Source organism: Podarcis tiliguerta (assembly GCF_965153285.1).
Source record: "Podarcis tiliguerta genome assembly, chromosome: 8".
In the NCBI taxonomy this organism is placed as follows: Eukaryota; Metazoa; Chordata; class Lepidosauria; order Squamata; family Lacertidae; genus Podarcis; species Podarcis tiliguerta.
Window position 1 is genome coordinate 45,847,368 of NC_139541.1, and position 12,412 is coordinate 45,859,779.

Genomic DNA, 12,412 nt, shown 5'->3' on the forward strand with positions numbered 1-12,412 from the left:
TGGAAGAGAACACTGTCTGAAACTTTAGAAAACCTCTGCCAGTCAGTGTAAACAATACTGACCTAGATGGAACAACTCAGAGCTCTGACATAGTAGAGTAAGGCCTGTGGAATAAGGAAGCATTCAATATCAGACCTCCTTCTTCAAGTTTGAATCTCTCTCTCTCTCTCTCTCTCTCTCTGTCTCTGTCTCTGTCTCTGTCTCTGTCTCTCTCTCTCTCTCTTGTCTGGTGCTTCTTATGGCCCTAGAATACCCTCCCAGGGACTGTGGGATTGCAAAACCAAGAATCTCCACACTGCTCTCGTTTATACATGAATCACTGCCTTATGCACATTAGTATATTCAGATCATCAGAAATATAGGAACAGCAACAGTCTTCATAGGAAAACACCTCTTGCCATTATTATTATTATTATTACATTTATAACCCACCTTTCAGCACAAAGGGCACACAAACAATGCATTGTACCACAATACAGCAATGTCACAGAAAAGTAGCAATCCAGAGTAGCAGAAGAAACTAGTTCTTAAATCAGCCATCTTCATAAACCAGATAAATTAGGACCACAAAAGAAACTCACATTACATCAGTGAGGGTAGTCTTGGGTAGATAGGAAATAACACCATGAAATAGCATTGTTCTGTCCTTCATTTTATACAGAGGTTGTTTGGGAGCATTCACTTTCTCCAAGCGACAATATGCTACCATATTTAGCCTTGCAAACTTTCCAAGAAAAAATTTGCAATAACTCTGTGACTGATTTGAATAGCAGGTGAGTTTCATTAGCCCATTCATAATGATTGCTCCATGAGCTAAAGAGAACACCCTCGCTGCAACTGACCCAGACCACTGCACAGTGAGCAGAGACTTGTCTCTCATTATTCAGGGCATTTGTGCAGACTAGCAGAATAACAATATTCAGAAATTCGGTGCTTGGGTGCACTTCACAGGATTTCTTCAGAATCAAATTGGAGATTTATTCATGGATGACAGTCAGTAATCCCTTTATTGGCTCAAATTTCTTTTTCTTTCAGGAATATGTTATTCTTGTTAATCTACTGTGATGCTTCTACATGCACTTGGCCCTTTGAGTTCAGCCTAAAAGGCTGTTACTCCAAGAACTGTAATCCCAAACTGAAGAATTTCTGAATGGTAGGCAAGGCGTGAGTATATTTATATGCATGAACTGCTGCTAATATTAATAAGCTTCAGATATTTTAAATCGTTGGTCTATATAAGAATTGCCTTGCTTGCAGTTGTGACCCATGAGATGGGACAAAGCCAGAGAGCCACCCACTTGACACTGCTGATTACCTAGGTGGGTCTAGGTTGTGACAAGGCTGCAGTGAGGACAGGACTGCACTAGCATGGACCTGGTCTTAATTTCGCTTCATTATGATTAATACAAAGGAAGCTATTGAAATTAGAATCAGTGCCTGGAGGCAGTAATTGGTTGGATGTGGGCTAACAAATTGAGGCTTAATCCAGACAAGGCAGAAGTGCTTCTAGTCAAGAAGAAGGCAGACTCTTCAGATATTTTCAATTCTGGGGGTGTTCCAGGACTCAGATTTACACCACTTATGCAGAATTAAAGAACAGCTAGCCAGTGCTCTGAATCAAAATGATGTGGTCATTTTGTGGGTAACCTTTTTTTCAATCCAAGGCCAGCATTCTCTTGTGGGCAACCTTCCAGGGTCACATGATGGGCAGGTTCAGACACAAGAGTATGCAAAGCAATGGATGTGGCTGTTAACTTTGTGCAGTAGGCTGCATTCCAACCATACAAAAGCCAGAGGTTTCCATGCACATCACATCTCTCCAGCCTTCTGCTAAGCAAGCAAGAGGCACTATCACAGTTCATGCATTGAAACCCAGCAGAAGCACTCAGGGAGGTTATGGCCTGGGGGTCAAACAGAGGATTTCCTTGGCCAGAAGTTACCCTATTTTTTTATCTAGGTGGTATGCACTGCTGATGCTTTCTAGAGTGATCAACTATTTTTAGAATGGTGTGTCTTCACAGATTTGAGAAGCCCCATGCAACTTGATGAAAACAACATCTAAGCCTCCATTCATATTGTTATCCAGCACCATGTACAAAAGGGACAGTGGACCCATACAGCCTTCAACATCCGACAACTTTCTGGTCCTCCAACATCTGTGCATCTCATATGGGCATATGAACAGGGAAAGCCTATGCATGCAGAGTTTTATGTCCATGGGATTCCACATGATCTGGAACCTTGTTCAATCAAGGTTTCAGATTTCTCTATGCAGATAGCCACACACAACTCTTTGTCAGGGATGGGAGGCAGGAAAGCATGCAATATTGGGGCAGGGCTACCTGCATGGTCCAAGCCATTTTGCCACTTGAGAAAGAAGGTGGCACCATCCTCCATCCCACATACAGAAAATGATTGGACTATAATCTTTTTTTCAACACAGGGACAGCTTTCTCCGAAGAGTAGCAAACTAACATTGTGGGGACAGCAGAGGCAATGCAGCCCACACAACTGTGTCCCACAACACTTCACCACCACTCCTCAGCATCTGCTACCTGAGGCAGTTGCCTAACTCTGTCTAATGGTAGGGCTGGCCCTAAGCCTGCTTGAAAGGGATAATGCACGAAGCAAGTTCAAATCAGCTTGAATGCATGAAAGTAGGGTTGCCATATTTCAAACAGTGACAATCTGGACAGAAAAGTTGTTGAGCTTTCCGTTGACGTTTGGCAACCCTATAAGAGTAATCACAGGTGAACTACCATAAGTTAAGATTACATGTCACATCAAATGCTACTCCTACAAAGAGTCCTTGTTCAGCAGCAAAGACATGTGACACTGTTTGCATTGCAGCCAGAACTGAACTATCCATCTAGGATCAGGCAATGATTTGCAGAAGACCATCTTCTTTTACTTGCATATATCTAGCATATATTTTTAACCACCTGCAAAATGTAACTATGCTTGTTCTAGACACATACAATGATATATTGGAAAGACTTATCTCAAACAGATCTAATTCATCTCCTTGACATTTCAGGGCTGCTTCCCCATAGTCTGCCCTTGGAGTAAGTGAGACATTTCCCCCCTTATATTTGCACTTAAGAGTTGTGATTTATTTTCAACAGTACAAAATGTGTTATGCTATATTTAACTATGTTTGAAATCACAACATAGTCTCACCACTTTGGCAGATATATATCACAAATAACCCCTTGCAATGCATATACATTTTATAAAAAATGCCAAAAGGTTGTAGAAACTTGTTCAACAGTCTGAGGTAGAAATCTATATCTTCATCACATTTATCATTACTAAGATATTAGTTCTTTTGTTCTTCTTTTAAAAGAGAAGCAATGTGGTATAGTGCCTTGGTGTTCATCTGTTGGGTTGAAAGCCACACATCATACTCTGAACAGGGCCAATTCTATCATTAGGAAGAGTGAGTGACCATCTCAAGCAGATGCTGAAGGACAATGACAGATGGAGGACAGAGCTGTGTGAGTTGTGTGGCTTGCCCTGTGCCTCCTAAAAAACAAAGCAATCGAGACCCTGATCCACCATGCTGTCACAATGAAGATTTTTAGGACTTTGACTGATAAGCAGGACAACCCACCTGTCAATGATTTCAAGTGAATGACAGTTCAGTTGCGCCATCCACTTGCCAATGTCTTAGTCTAGCTTGCCATACTAAGAGGGTCGTTTGCCCTTGATCTGTAATCTGTCTGTAATCTTTTCAAGTTCTAAATGAATTGCTACTTTGTAACATCTTACAAAGCTTAACATAGACACTCTTGCACAGATTAACTTTTATCAAAATAATAATAATTAATAAAATCCTAACAGTCCAGATATTTCAATGCTCATTTTCTTTTGTCAGCCAAAAATATTTAAAGACTGGCATTGGGAAGGTAAGTGTCTGGCATTGCATGATACAAGAGAGAAGATGCCCCAGCTGCCAGCCTTAAAGTTTAGGTGGTTTACATGGGCATAGGAGATCCTTCAGATAGTGTGGTTAGAAAACATTTGGTGCTTAAAACTTTAATTCCAGCACCTTGAATTGGGACAGAACACCAGACAGTGTAACTGCTGCAAAACAGGTGACCTATGATTCAAGCACCTAGGTCAAGGTTTGGAAACCTCTGGCACCCCCAGTGTTGCTGGACTCCAGCTCCCATCATCCCTGGCTGCAGCTGATGGGAGTTAGTGTCCAACAGTATCTGGACTGAAAGTACAGATCAGCAACTCCTGCTTTGAAAATTGGCCGGTGTGGGGCAAATGAGCACAATCTTGATTCCAAGTAAAATATATTTAGGAAGCATGCTACCCAATCTCAAACATCTAGATCTCAAGCTCTAATATGCACATCTTTTTACAATGAATAATCTCTGCCTACAAATAACCTGCCACATCAACCCTTCCCCAGGAAATCCTCTCAGCACAACAGGTGCTATGCTTCAGAACTTGCCTTCCTAACTCAAATTTGTTCCCAGCCTTCTCATCTGACACAGTTTCCAACTACTGGCAGGTTTTCTAAATTTTGACTATTTTTATGTATATTTCTACCTACAAGAAACATTTTCAATTACAATATTAACTTTAAACATTTCCTGTGGTTTGGACTAGACTAATTTAAAGCATATGGGATTGATAATAACATCCTACATCCTAAGCCTCTTTGAAGGAGGAAAAAAAATCAATGCAGAATTAGGAATGTGGCACAGAACTTAAGTTTATTTTCCCCTATAAGTACATTCCCATGCATATGTGTTTTTTCCTCAAATTAAGTATAAAAATTTGCAGAGAGAGATGGGGGTGGGGATGACTGTTCTGGTTCTAATGCTAGGGTTATGATGATCTATTTATTCCATGAACATTCAGTTGGTTTGCCACTGGTAATTTAGCAGAAAGTGCATCTGTGGTCCCTCTAAGGACCAAACTAGACATGAGATCAGTGCTCAGATACTATCACATCACCAGTGCTGAAGTAAAATTCAACTTGCCTGATCAGCCAGCTTCTGTCCATGCAATGCAGATGGGACTCCATCTTGCCCTTCCCATCAGGCAGCAACATGTCTTGGGCCACCCCTGCTCCAAGATTCTACCCTGGAGGTACCAGTAGCCCTGTACAGATGTTCCACAAATATATGGAGGGGGATATGGATTGCATATGGATTCCCCACTCCGGATGTTCATGCATTAAAAAAAAAACTTTTTTGAAGGTCAGAACAGATCTTTCATATGTATGTACAAATTACATGTGCATAGGGTCCAGAGCAGGACAGAGTACGCTCAGTCTAGATTCCTCACTCTTCATGATTGTCATATATAAAGTATGCACCAGGAGAGTTAGCCTTCTCATCTTTTACACCTGAACTATCTCACTGATGCTAAGTAGGACTAGATCTAGCCATATGTCTAGCAAGACAATGCCGAGGCTGTCTAGTACTTGGGAAAACCGGTCACAAAAGATTGGTAACGTAACTTCTAGGGCAGTGTTCTTCAACATTGGGTGCCCAAATGTTATTACATCCATCCAGAGCCAGCTTAATAAAGTAAATAATAATAATAATAATAATAATAATAATAATAATACCCCACCCATCTGGCTGGGTTTCCCCAGCCACTCTGGGCAGCTTCCAGTGCATATAAAAACATAATAAAAAATCAAATGTTTAAAACTTCCCAATACACAGCTGCCTTCAGATGTCTTCTAAAAACTGTATAGTTCTTTATCTCCTTCACATCTGATGGGAGAGCGTTTCACAGAGAAGGTGCCACTGCCAAGAAGGCCCTCAGTCCCCCAGCCCCTTCCCAGATGGTGTCCCTGCTAATACAGGTGCTATATAATACAGGTTCTGATTTGTAAGAATTCAGTTTGTGTGGCAGCACCTGCACTTTGGTACTCCCTGCCTACTGATATCAAGCAGGCATGCATTTCTTTTTGGCACTTGCTTAAAAAACTCTTGTTTAGACAAGCCTGCCTAGATTCTTAGAAAGTTGAGGTAATTTTAATCAGTTTTAATATTTAAACTTTTGTATGTTTTAAAGTACTGTTGTCGTTGTTTCTTGATTTTACCGTTTTATATTTCTGTAAACCACTTTTGAGGGTTTGCTTTGGTTTGGTTTTTTACTACCAAGCGGTGTGTAAATGTTATGAAATAAATAAATTCCCATCATCCTTCACCATTGGCCATGCTTGCTAGGGCTGATGGGAGTTGTAGTTTGGCAATATCTGGAGGGCCATAGGTTCCCCACATCTGGCCTAACGGTAGTACAGGCCATTTCTGGGAAGGTTTTCCAGCTAAGCTGCATTGACCTTCAACAACTCACATTAACTGTTTTTCAGCACCTGTTAAATCCCTCCCCCCAAAAATATGGAGAAGGAAGCCAAGAAGTATCTGCTTGATATTATTTCTCAACACTCCTATCATCGGCAAACCCATATATCAAGATTTTTCAAGAACTGACAAGTTTCCGTATTTGAAGACAGCATTTTTTTATTTTTATTTTTTTAAGATTTCATTGTCAGCAACTGCAATTTGGCATCCCCTGTTATCAGTTTTAAACTGGAACGAAATTCCCGTTTGACATGTTCCTTGTCAACATGACTGCCACCTTTGTAAAACTGATTTTTTTAACCATATATATAATTTTATATACACAGCATTCTAGTCTATTCCCTACTGTTTGAAACCAAAACTAATTTAGCTTTCATCAGTCCATAGCCAGTCAATTCAATGTCAGAGCGTATCAGTGCACAGTGCCTGCTGTGCACTTTAAATTCATAGCAGACCTGCCAAAAAAGAATTTGGCAAGAAAGCAGCAAAGTCCCTTTCCCCACCGATAGGATCAGAAAGGCAGACAGCAACATAATCAGTGGCTTTCTTATCCAAGGAATCTACACTCAGACCATGTCTACATGCAGGGCCGGCCCTACCATTAGACAGAGAAAGATAGGCAGCAGACGCCAGGGGCTGTGGAGCAGACAGAGCTGCATGCGCCACCCAATCTGCCCTGCAACCCTAACCTAGGCTGCTTCCCTCAGATACTGTGGAAGATGCTACCCTATCATCAATGCTGAAGGAAGATTCAAGTGCAAGTCCATTTGGCTTCTATATGTGGATTTGGAGAGGTGGCATCATCTTGTCCTTTACCTCAGAAAGCAAAATGCCTTGGGCCAGTCCAGTCTACATGAATTTTGTGTGTGTGTGTGTGTGTGAGAGAGAGAGAGAGAGAGAGAGAGAGAGAGAGAGAGAATGCTGATTGACAGTTGGAAGAGGAATGAAAACAAGGGAGTTGGGGATGGAGTAAAGTAGCTGGAATCCCAAACATCAGCACACTATGCTGCAGCATTTTGTTGCAGGCCTCACTTGTATATGCTAATGTTTGAACTGTATTATTGTTATTGACATGCTGATTATTTATTAAAGTTATTTATTACTGTTATGCCTAGTATCTCCAGGCAGGGCTGGGGAAGACTTGTATCTGGAATCCTGGAAATCTGCTCCCAGTCAGTATAGACCAGGATTGAAAAACTGAACTGGATAGCAGGCCAGATCCTACCTTTCCTATCCCTCCTGGGCCAGGTTTGACATCACAAAGATGTCAGGTGATGATTGCTGAGACTTCAAAGCACTACAAAGGCCTTGCAAAGAGCCCTGCATGGTGCTTTGAAGTGCAGCTGATTTGCAAGCAGCAGGCTTGAAAAATAGTACATCAGCCAGTATTCAGTGACTTCAAGTCTGCATTCTGCAGGGAGTGGCTTCACAAGTGAGTCCCACATGCAGAACTCAGTCATGCAACTGACCCAGATGCATCTCTATCTGCCCCACACTTGGCATCACTGGCATGTGGGACACGTGGCCATGAGTTATGGGAAACAGTCATGGTCAAACTGGGAGCCATGCTGGGCCAAACTTGGCTGAGGGCCAAAGGTTGTCCACCCCTGGTGCAGACAACACTGAGTTGGATGGACCAATTGTCTGACTCAGGATAAGTCCGCTTCCTCTGCTCTTCTTTGAGTGGAGGACATAGCTCACTGTTAGATCAACTGTTCCAGGTTCCATCTCCTATAATACCAGAAAGTCTCTCATTTGGAATCCTGGAGAGCTTCTGCCAGCCAGAGTAGACAAGACAGAGCTAGAAGGGCCAAAAGTCCAACTTCTTATTACCCCCCCCCCCTTTTTTTTAAGAACAGAGCATGATGGATATGTCAATCAATGACACATGGAGTTCAGTGTCAGCCTCATTGCAGAATTGTTGTAAAGCACCAGGTCCTCGGTCCTCCCCCACCCAGCTAGCTTATAGAGGGACTTTTCTTCTCTCTTCATAATCTTCTATCCAGGCAAAAGCACGAAGTAGACATCTGAACTGCTGAATTAGAGAATGCTCCCCAGCATGCTGCTCCCCGCACTACACACACAGAGACCAAAAAACAAGTGAGATCAAAGAATCCCTGCAGTCTATTGAAATACAATTGCTTCCAAATCACATTGTGGTGTTCCAGGCTTAAAAGAATGGGTCACTGCCATTTTATTGTGGAGAAGCTACTGCTAATGAAAGGAACAATGGAAAGATTAGTGCTACCAACCATGTAGAAGCAACACCACTTTCGGTTTAATTGCAGTGAACAAAGCAAATAGGAAAGAAGGCTAGCCAAGTGACAAAACATAGTAAGGGAAGGGGGGTGGAGACACAAATGGTGGTTGTCCACAAGAGACTCTCAATCACAGCACAGGATTCCAAGCATATGGTTACACCCCTGCAGTCAGAATGGTGTCCTCCACAGCATGTTGAACTACAACCCCCAACATCCCTGATAATCAGCTATGCTGTCTGGGGGCTGATGGAGTACAATGTCTGGAGGGTCCCACCCTTGATCAAGAGCTTTGCTTCTTATTCCAGGAGATAGGTCAGAGCTGGAGAACCTGTAGTTCTCCAGATGTTTTTAGGCTCGCAACTGCCTTCAGCCCCAGACAACATGCTCAATGGTCAAGGATAAAGGAAGTCAGGAGTCCAGCAACATATGAAGGGTGGCAGGTTTCCCATTATTAAGACAGGTAGAACCTACCATAATTGCCAGAAGCAGAGGAGTGGGACTAAGTAGGTAACAGGAGTGGAACTTCAGCACCAAAAAGCCTGTTTGTCCTCTAAGCAAGGGTTGGCGCAGAGGACAAAAGCATCACATTAGCTACTCCTTGTTTACAGAATCTTGATCATTGTCATTGCATTGTTATTGCAAACTGATAGAAAAGTGGTTATTGTTCTCCATGCAACAGGTAACACTGAGTAAATGAAGGCATCTCATTCAGACCTGAATATGTAAGAACTGGGAACAGCTGACATTAGGAGCAGGACCACCAGCTGTGGTCCAACTCCTCACTCACTCACAGGGGCAAGGAGTCCTACAGCATCAAACCAGTGGTCCATCTAATCAAAGCATTGTCCATTCCAGCCTGGTTGGACAACAATTCCAGTCATCCCTGACCAGTGACCATGATGGCTGAGGGTGATCACAGATGTAGCCCAAAACATCTAGAGGGCATCAGGTTGGGGAGGCTCTGAATGCAGCTCTCAAAATATTCAGCCCTGAGACCTGAGGTAATTTTAAGAGATGAAACAGGGAACGAAACCTAAGATTTTCTGTGCACAAAGTATGTTGTTCACCACTAAGCTATAACCTTCTCCCCGATCCTTTCTGACAAATCACTCTGAAGAATGTCTTGCATCTCCATCTCATACTTAGTTGTAGAGTATTGGGCAACTTCATTTATTCACCTAAGAAAAAAGTGCTAGATTTTCCCCAATGCATTTTCATCAGTAAGAGCCAGGCACATTACTTTAATGTAACTGTCAGTATCTCATTCTTGTCTGCACTTCTGAGCTAAATTTCAAAAGCTATTTAAAAAGTTTAATCACTGCAGTCTTTTCTGAAACCACAAAACATTCCAATCCACTCTGCTGCCAACATTGCACTCCAGGGATTCAATGCTTACTGAGAATAACCCTGGATGAAATCACACCAGGGCCACAGCTAATTTTAGTTGCATGTAAGTAATATAATAACATCCATAAAGGTAAAGGGACCCCTGACCATTAGGTCCAGTTGCGGATGACTCTGAGCTGCGCTCATCTCGCTTTACTGGCCAAGGGAGCCGGCGTACAGCTTCCGGGTCATGTGGCCAGCATGACTAAGCCGCTTCTGGCAAAACCAGAGCAGCACATGGAAACGCCGTTTACCATCCCACCGGAGTGGTACCTATTTATCTACTTGCACTTTGGCGTGCTTTTAAACTGCTAGGTTGGCAGGAGCAGGGACTGAGCAATGGGAGCTCATGCCGTTGCGGGGATTCTGATCGGCAAGTCCTAGGCTCTGTGGTTTGGACCACAGCACCACCCGCGTCCCTCCAATAACACCCATAGTTGTGTGCAATTAACATAGCATCTCATTCTGATGTTGTTACCTTAAAAGACAGTGAATAGTAATTGAAGGTGGCCAGCTGAAAAAGGAAACAGGGATCCCATGCTTTGAAGAACTCAGTAGGGAAGGGAATTTCACCAAGTGTAACTTTACATATGCAGGACCCCTAGTCTCTTTTTCACTCAGCTACCCTACATGAACCTATTGCTAAGTAATTAATTAGGATTTGAGGTTTAGAACATTCTTTTAGCATATGTACCAATTTACTTCAAAACAAAAATGGGGACTCTGCCATATGACCTGTTTATTGAGCATTCATCTTGGTTTGCTTGCACAAAGCTTATACAGAGGTTAGACTATGCCAGGTCTTTAGTGATTATTCATCCTGATTTGAATGCTGGAAAGTTCTGCAACATGCAGTCATCTCATTTCCATTCACTTTAATATGTTTGCATGATGTTTATATGTCTTCCCACTAGTCCTCCCACACTTTGTAGTGCATTTCTCCATCACGTTCCTAACTACAAAAAGTCTGTTGTGTTTTTTGAAGTGGATCTGGTGTGCTGGAGCGAAAAACACTTTAATACATTTCAGTTGCACAAACCTAAATTTCCAATGTGTGCCTGAATCCCTCCCACAAAATATGACAATCTGGAGACAACCTTAACAGTTATAATCATAAGAACTAGGCTCTAAATGTTTGTTTGTTTTTGTTTGTTTGTTTTTATGAGTTGGGTCCAATGTTAGCTCTACTCAGAGTAGACTCATTGACATTAATGGACAGGACTAACTTAGGTCCATTAATTTCAGCTGGCCTATTCTGTGTAAAGTTAATTGCATACAACCCAATGATTCTGACATTTTGTAAGCAATTTCCACTCATATAATGCATTTTTGTATGTTATTTTCATGAATATATGCATGTTTACACACATTTTAGCCTTGTATATGATATTTTGGGTACACAGCATCTGGGGACCCCACCAGAAAGATGCTCCATGCTGCTCTTTCAGATGCTCTGCTGAAATCAATGGAACCTAAGTTAGCTGTGACTAAATCTTTGCATTGATATCAATGGGACCCTCATCTGGATCCAACCCTATGTCTTCTCCAAAATAACATACCAGAAAAACAAAACATAATGGGGTACAGTTAAAAACACCCCTGAGCAGTTAAAGGGGTGTAAAATTGCATGCACAGATGCCTCAAAGTTCACACACACACACACACACATGCAAGGGACAAGGATGTACCCAATATTATCAAGTCCACTGAGAGAGAGCTTCAGTGACCCTGAATTCTGACACTAGCAGCCCACACTAATAACATTTTTAAAAGACTTTCCCCTCAAAAATGCTAATACCAAGGCAATGATCTAGAAAGGTACTGCCACAACCTCTGAATCCCTAGAGTTCTCTGTAGCTCTGCAACTTCTGCCCAGCCTTGCCTCCTGGTCTGCCTTCCTCCAGACTGGTCCTGCCTTTCCTTCACCTCTCATTTTGCCACCTTCTTTGTGGGATCCTGCACTGCGCTGGAATCTTACAGAAGCAGCAGAAAGGGGCAGCTGGGGAGTGTATTGGATGATAGAAGGTGGAAGGCTGGAGACACTGTTAGTTGGTGAACATCAACTATGAAGTTTAAAAAACAGACTTCTGGGGTGAGAATTTTCTGCAGTTTACTAAAGTGCAGCCCCCAGTCAGTAGCATCCATTGTTCATCTCCATTTCCAGCCTCCGTGATTTCATCACACACTCCCCCCAAAATTATTCAAATCCATAAAGACTGGAAACACAGTCTAGGAGTCTAATAGACAATTGGTTGGCACCAACTGCAGCAATTAAAAACTTGGACCCTTTTTTGATAGCCTATGTTCTTAGTAAGAGTGTTAGTCATGATGGCCATCAAATGAGTAGCCTTCAGTGAAAACAACCTGTATGCTTCCCTGCCCTTCGCTGTGGTTCATGTGAGGAAATGAGAGTTAACAGCAGAAGTA

General features: G+C 42.3%; 1 protein-coding gene across 3 annotated transcripts in view; it reads right to left on the minus strand.

Moving 5' to 3' along the window:
* ADAMTS18 (ADAM metallopeptidase with thrombospondin type 1 motif 18) overlaps positions 1-12,412 on the minus strand; it is a 94,788-nt gene that overhangs the window by 76,938 nt on the left and 5,438 nt on the right. The window lies entirely within an intron of this gene.